Consider the following 7,526-nt stretch of genomic DNA (forward strand, 5'->3'; position numbering starts at 1 on the left):
CCACTATGGAGACAAGAATGGAGATTTCTTAAACTACTAGGAATAAAACTACCATATGACTCAGCAATCTCATCCCTGGGCATATGCCCTGAGAAAACCACAATTCTAAAAGACACATGTACCCCAATGTTCATTGCAACACTATTTACAATAGCCAGAACAGGAAAGCAACCTAGATGTCCATCAACATGACTGGATAAAGAAGTTGTGGTACATATAATATACAATGGAATTACTCAGCCATAAAAAGAAACACATCTGAGTCAGTTCTAGTAAGGTGGATGAAACTAGAGCCTGTTATACAGAGTGAAGTAAGAAAAACAAATATTGTATATTAACGCACATAAAAGGAATGTAGAAAAATGGTTCTGATGAAACCCATTTGCAAGGCAGCAACTGAGACACAGATGTAGAGAACTGACTTGTGGACACAGCAGGGAAAGGATAGGGTGCGACAAACTGAGAGCACAGCACTGAAACATATACATTACCATATGTAAAACAGAGAGCAGGGGGCGGGGGTGGGGGGGGGTGGGGAAGGGATTTGCTGTATGGTGCAAGCTCCACCTGGTGCTCTGTGACATCTAGAGGGTGGGAAGAGTGGAAGGAAGGTTCAAGAGGGAGGGGACATCCGTATACCTATGGCTGATTCATGTAGATGCATAGCAGAAATCAACACAACATTGTAAAGCAATTATCCTCCAATTAAAAATAAATATTTTTTATTATAAATGTAATAATGCACAGAGAGGGGATTTCACTTCAAAATGCTGTTAAACAGTCCACTATGCTCCAAGCCCTAGGCTTCTTCTCAATTTTCCTTTTCTGAACTTCTCAGGTTTCCATGATGGACATGATTTATATTTGTAAACAGAAAATATGTTCTTTTATTATTTCTAAATATTTTAAAACTAAATCATTGCTTTAAATATTTAGAAGTTGAAAACAGATATAATAAGATTATATCAGAAAAATTAATGCCTTACAGAACAAAATAAATATATACTTCCTTACCAGAAATCTAACTAAATATGATCTCTTAATCGACCCCCACAACAGTGCATTTTGGCATGGCACTATACAAAGACAGAAATTCTTAAAACAATATCCAAGTATTACTCAGTTAATAAAGTCCAAATAAAGTATCACTGAGACTCTAGAAAATTTTTTATATTAGCATACATATGTAAACTTAACCACAGTCTAACATTAAAAATTAAAATGAGAGGGAAAATGTGTTTTTAAATCCCATCTACTGGTATGAGCCATGCAACAGATGTCTATGCAACTAGCTTATTCATGTTATTGTATTAAACATATCAATCATAGTGCATGCAATGGCCAGGGACCTATCCTAATGTAAAATACCGTGTCCTCAATACCATAGCTTATACTGAGAACACAGTCCAAGACAATCAGGTTGTACGACCCCATATCTACTGCCACGTGACCAAATGTGATCACCTGGACCCAACAGCAGCCACCCACAAGCTAGCTAGCAACCAATAAAAATGGCTCAGTGGCAAAGTGAAGAGCCTAAGCTACTCCACCTTGTAAAAAGCTCCATTTTGCAAAGGTACCAGGCAAACAGACTTAGACTGGATATTGCCTAAACTTGCCCCACTGTGCACGAGCGAATCAGCCCTTAGGTTAAACCTCCTGACTTTAAGTTCAAGAATTTGTGATTTACCTTGGAAGTAATAAGTTACATTTGTGATTTACCTTGGAAGTAATGATTTACCGTGGAAGTAAAAAAAACAATTAGAAATCCACACACAACCCTATAGAGGAGGGTAACCAGTCAGTAGTCCTTCAGCCTGAACACCCCTTTGTTACCCTTTCCCCTGAATATTCCCTGTATAAGCAGTGTAACCCAGAACTCGGGGCTCCTCTCCTTAGCCGCTGCGTCAGTAACGGCGGGAGCCCCAGCTCGAGCTTGGTAATAAAAACTCTCTGCTTTTGCATCGGATATCGGCTCCCTGGTGGTCACTGGGAGATTTCGCCACTTGGGCATAACATTTGGGGGCTCGTCCGGGATCTCCCATCGGCTCCACGGGAAGATGGATCCGGAGAGTTACCTGTAACCGGTAAGTTTTTTCTGCTTCCCTGTTTGTCTCTGATAAGGCCTATTTTCTGAGACGGGTATATGACTCAGGCGGACGTGCCGACGGGCCACTGATGGGGGTCATTGGGAGACGTCCTCGACCCTCGAAGGGGACAGAGAGCCCCTGATCTCTGTTGACAAAGGGGACGGAGTGCCCCTGTACTCTGTTGACAATAGCAGGTCGCTCCTGCTGAACGGCCGGAGGCTGTTGTCCTACTTTCAGTTTTGCCTCTGGACTCCTGAAGTTTGTTTCTTCTGTCTCTCTGTATGTCTGTGTGGCTGTCTGTGTTGTCTGTGTTAATTTACCAACGCCTGACTGATTCAGGAACGATGGGGCAACATCAATCTAGCCCTACTCCTCTATCCCTGATGACTGAGCATTTTAAAGAGGTCAAGAAGCGCGCCCGTGACCTCAGTGTTGAAATTGAGAAAGATAAACTAATTACTTTTTGCAGCGCAGAATGGACGTCGTTCCATGTGGGCTGGCCTTCGGAAGGCACGTTTGACTTGGAAACTGCGCACCGACTCTGAGATATCATCCTCCAACCGCAGGCCGAACACCCTGACCAAGTCCCCTATATCATAGTGTGGGAAAATATCATAGTACAACCCCTCCTTGGGTAACATCTTTTTTGCCTCAACAGGAACTTTCTACCACTCGGGTGTTGGTGACACGGGTGGGAGAGAATCTGTAGAAACCTAGGAAAACTGAACCAACGGTGCCGCTATACCCCATCTTGCAGGGGGGAATTGTTAGGGGAAGCACACTGATTGAAACCGCCCACCCTGGCCAGGCACCATAGTAACCATTTGCATGCGGTGTTTTATGACAGGAGATCCTGATAAGATCCTGAACTAATAAGCCTCCTCCCCCTTCCTTTTTCAACCTGGCTTCCTTTCCTCCCTGGAAATCTTTGATGTTAGTACTTAGATCTGAAGTTCTGTGTCTCTATAGGAGGTTTTCTGAGGGACTGTATTCTTGTATTTAAGGGCTTCCCTGGTGGAGCCGAGGTTAAGGCGTCTGCCTGCAATATGCAAGACCTGGGTTCGACCATCTCTAGCTCCTGACACTAAGGAAAAAAAAAGACTTGAAGCTAGATCTTGCACTGTGTCTGTCTAAATATGTCTTGGTATGTCTCTGTCTCTGGGTAATATTTTTGAGGTTAATTTGTATATGAGCTCTATTTATTTGGCTTAAAAAACGTAAGCGCTTACAAATCAAGTAATTCTAAATTAAACAATAAATTCCAGGTTCATGTGAACTGGGAAATATTCAATATTAAATACCTGATATTAATGTTTGTTTGTTGACCTATTTAATATAGACATGTCTTAGAGTAATTAATGTTAAGTAGAATATTTTCATTGTACCTAGGTTTAATATAAGTTAAATATTATATCTGTTACAAGTTTGTCAACAAGGAAATTACCTCAAGTGATACACCCATCATCATTGACTAAATCTGACCAAATGTTCTAAACCCTTTTAATTGATCTTTTTGATAAAGCTTCCTAAATAGAACTCTTCTGAAGTTCTTTTGATCTCTAGCTAACTTTGGGATGCTTCAGAGGGCCCCTGGAACATCCCAAAGAGAGATATTAAACTGTGTTTATTTGGTTGGTTAAATTACATGGAAAAGATTATCAAATGAGTAATAAATCCATTCATGTTATAATGTATGGTAAAATTACTAATACAGATATCCTAGAAATAATATGGAGTTTTTAACATTCTGATATGTCCTGGTATTTTAATGGAAAACCTGATGACTTCACAAAAGTTAACAAAAGGACTGAATGAACCAGCGAATATGCTTATAACTTTTATGGTTTCTATCTGAAAAATTATGGGTTTGAATCTTATGTTTTCAGGGAGTAGGGAAAATCTTCCCCTCAAACTAATTATGACAATACTTTGGTAAAATTAAGCATTATAAACAAAACAGTTATATTTTCTATCTGACTCCTCCAAAAATTGGAAGTTCTTAGGTTTCCAGTAAGTTTATCAAATGAGTTAGGAAGGTTATCTCATGGGTACAAAAATCTCAAGAAATTTTTGAGACCTTAAAGAGGGAAGAATTCACCTAGATTTGTTAGGCAAAATCTGTGATAAGCCTTTGGTGTGAGTTTCCCAGCCCTGTTTTATTTTAAAAGTTCAGTCTGAGACTCTATAAATGTTATGGTTATAAAAATCATCAGACCAAAATTAGTGAGAATAGACCTATTTTGCAAACAAACTAGCCTTAATTTGGTTATATTTAATAAAAATAAGGGTAACTTTAAGGAGAAAAAGGTATTTCAAAATGTTAAATACCAGTTTGCTAATGGAGGTCTGCATCTAGTAAGACTCATCTCTTAGATAGTTCTTTGCTGTTATGTGATATTAATGTAAAATTTAATTGAATTCTTGAAGAACACCCTAAGTTTGTTTCTGAAGCTTATCTCAGTAATCTATCCTTGGATGAAGATCAGATGCCTCATGACCTGCGACCAGGACTGGGAAAAAAAAACACATAATTTAAGGGACTGTCTCCAACATGGATGGAAGGACTTTTTATCAGGAAAACTACACTACACCAGGATGAGAAGACGACATCAGAGGCAGACAGCTTCCCCGAGATGCTGGACCTGATTCATATGATCACTTATGTTTTCTTGACTTCTTAGACCTTTGCACATAACTCAAATGCTTTTCTATCATAGGCCTGATCCTATGCTAGTTTTAAAAATCAATCCAGTTGTTGGGTTTGTGGCCAATTACCTGTGTCTAGTTCTGGGTTACCTTGGTAAATTTCTCTACTACCAGACTCTAACTGGTTGGCCCTGAGAAAATTTACTTAAAAAATTAGTCATATTCAGGCCACTGTGATATTACTAGATAGGATCCCCTCACCGGGCCAATTAATAATGCCTGCTCTGGCTCTGGCTATAAATTTGAGCTTTTTTCTATTAAATCAGAACAAGAAAAGTTTCCGCAAAGGAGGGGAAAATCTCCTACAATTATGGGATGGATTTATATAGATAACACCAGGCTACAGTAATTTAGGTTTAAAGTCTCCTCTGTGTTGAAAAAAAATTTTTTTTTTAAATCATACTAAAGATAATCAGTCTAGTAACACCAGAAAACTGGGCCATGTGCCTTATAGATGGTGCCAATATATAATTTGCCTGGAAGATAAAGATTCTACAGGGCACACTAAGTCAGATGACCTAAAGATATACTGGGCTACATCTAATGGAAGCTCTTAAGTCTTACTCGTGACTTTACTAATACTGCTGGCTATGTTATTTGTATTTCACCTGTTTTACAAAATTGCTGTTTCTTACACTGTCAAATATGTGTGTGAGGCCTCTAATAGAATAATATATAGTCCCATATGAGATCGATGATGGTAATAGTGTAACTCTAGATATGGCAAGAAGCAACAAGAGGGAATATTTTCCTGGACCAAGAAGCTAGTAAGACAGGTGGTCCAGAGAATTTTGAATACTGTTTTATGGCCTAGTCCAGTAACAGCACATTGAGTGGCCTGTCAACAGAATCTTTGCCAAACCTGAGACTGGACACTCTCAGCACCATGGGATAAAATGGTCATCAAATGCCCCCCTCAAAATCATGGTCAAGTTTATGAGCAAAAAGGGGCTCTGCCAACTGAAGACTGACACTCGCCATCTACCTCTAAAGATTAAATCATGGCTGCTGCAACTGCTGACTTTCAACGCCCCTGAAAGGAGTTCACGGTGAAAATCAGGAATGAGGCACTCTGTGCTCTGGGAAAAACTGGCAAAATGGGCCTTCAGATAGTTAGATCTTTTCAGGAGAAGATTTTATGAGTCCCAGTTCTTGCATCTTCTCATACCTAGAGAAACACTGACGTCATTAACGGTGAAATCTGCTTTGGCAATTAAGGAAAAGTTTACAATTAAAAGTCAAAATAGAGTAGCTATGGTTCAGATATCCTGGGAAATAACTAGGTGATGCTATGGGTGTACTTTCAGATTAGACCTTGTATTGCTAAACACTTGAGTTTTCTGAGTCTTGTCAGGCTTGGATGCCACCATTTTCAAAACAATGTCTGCTGTAAGCTAGTAACCTTACTTTTTATAAAACTAGGCAACTGGCTACATGGCTACAAGTCTCCCTGAAGTGCCAGGTCCAGACTAGGTTTCAGGCCTATTCTTCTAAAAAGAGATGATTTATTTTGTCTACTAAATTCCAGTTATCACTCCTCCAAATACTTCTAATTGGGTCTGTTACACCAAAATGGCAGACCAAGGGATTAGGATTTTAATCATACAAGACCCAGATCTAGAACTTGGAACTCAGAAATACTTCAAATTCAGTGTCTATACTCCAAGCTGTGGCAGTCCTATGCCCCATTTTGACAGGAAGTTATCACAGTCATAGTTGCCTAGTTCCCTAAAATTAAAACTGAGCGGGACTCTGTGGGGCTCTGGAGTACAGATCTGTTCTGTGTTCTCCATTTCTTATCTGTAGGATATAGACTTTGCTCAGCCTCCTTGACCTTCTCTAAATTCCAAAGCGTAGATTCAAACAATTGCTAATCTGGGAAGGGAGGGGATACAAAAACAGAAACAATCAAAGGTTGGTACAGCCCCCAGACAGAGTCCTGGATCCTACTCAAAGAAATATGCATAACCATGTCTTTGAGCCCCCCACCCAGGTGGAAGATGGTAACTTCAGACTGAACACAAGATTCCTGGAGCACAGCCCTGTTGCCTCAACACCAACCAATCAGAGGGGGTCACAAACCCTGCAACCCTCACCCCTAATGTTGCCTTCTGTTTCCGGGGATCAGAGATGACCATCCTGTTAGGTCTCCTGTTTGGCCCTTGTCTATTTCATCTCTGAGAGGGGCCAACTAAATTGCTGTTACTATAAGGGTAGAAGCTGGTTTCAGATGCGGAAAACCCCAACTTAGATCAGGTAGAGAGAGACTTCTGCTCTGCTAGACAGGCCTACGCCCATGCACAGCAGGAAGAAGTTACAGAAGAAAGAGACCTCCACCCCAATTCCCAAGAAGTATCTTGAGTATGAAGTCTCTCAGGGGGCCTATGTGCTGCGTTAGGGGAAGAACGTTTTTATGTGAATCACTCGGGGGTAGTCAGGGAGTCCCTGGCCAAGATAAGAGAAGGGCTGAGTCAGAGAAAAAGAGAAAGAGAAATGTCTCAAAATTGGTTTGAATCCTGGTTCAGTTCATCTCCCTGACTCACGACCCTCATATCTTCTCTGGCTGGGCCCCTGATCATTTACTCTTGCTATTCACCTTCAGACCGTGTCTACTAAACAAGCTGATAAACTTTATCAAAGGCCGCATCAACATGGTGCAGCTTAGGGTGCTTAGGTCCCAATATGCAGCCCTACCAAACCCACCCCTGGTAAAAGACAATATAAAGCTAA

The sequence above is a fragment of the Capricornis sumatraensis genome, chromosome 4, assembly GCF_032405125.1.
Source record: "Capricornis sumatraensis isolate serow.1 chromosome 4, serow.2, whole genome shotgun sequence".
NCBI classification, from domain to species: domain Eukaryota; kingdom Metazoa; phylum Chordata; class Mammalia; order Artiodactyla; family Bovidae; genus Capricornis; species Capricornis sumatraensis.